We start from the raw sequence: 700 nt of genomic DNA, 5'->3' as shown, positions 1-700 counted from the left end.
TTTTTTTTTTGTTGTATAAATAAGAGTTAGAAATCATCTAGAAATTAGATTTCTAACATCTTTGGGGTTTGAAGGCTTCTTTTTTGTGTAAAAATAACTTTGAAACCGTTGGGTTTTGATTTGGATTTGAACTGGGTCGTTTGACCCGTCTGGAGGTTGAAGACAACCAGAAACGACATGTCGTTTCTACGGCGTAAGCAAACGACATGTAGTTTTCTGTATTAAAAAAAAAAAAAAAAAAAATTATTAAATGTTCAATTAAATTCGAATTATTGGTACTTTATTAATTTGTCCATCATTTTTTAATGAGCTTATTGAAACATGATGTTGTCAAAGTGACCTCTCTTGTGTAGATAGTTCGTGAAGAATGTTGGATGTTGTGTGTGTGTGAGTTCATGCGTGTATTGATCAGCCCAAAGGAAAATTTATACTTGGTCGAACTGCATACACACTTGTGATTGTAAACATGTAACAATTATAAGGAATTATATGTGAGTAATAAATCGATCCAAAGATAGATTTATTATTTGACATGCATTATTGTTAATATTTGATCATTACAACAAGATTACCACTTACAGTTAATATTACTGTCCAAAGACTTGATATTAATGTTGCATTAGGTGTCTTGAGATGAGATTTATCATTATTTGATTTTTTTTAACTTTATTTTATGAACATGTTATTTATGTAATCATTT

Source organism: Phalaenopsis equestris, unplaced genomic scaffold (assembly GCF_001263595.1).
Source record: "Phalaenopsis equestris unplaced genomic scaffold, ASM126359v1 Scaffold000192, whole genome shotgun sequence".
Taxonomy (NCBI): Eukaryota; Viridiplantae; Streptophyta; class Magnoliopsida; order Asparagales; family Orchidaceae; genus Phalaenopsis; species Phalaenopsis equestris.
Note: the sequence above shows the minus strand (reverse complement) of the source record.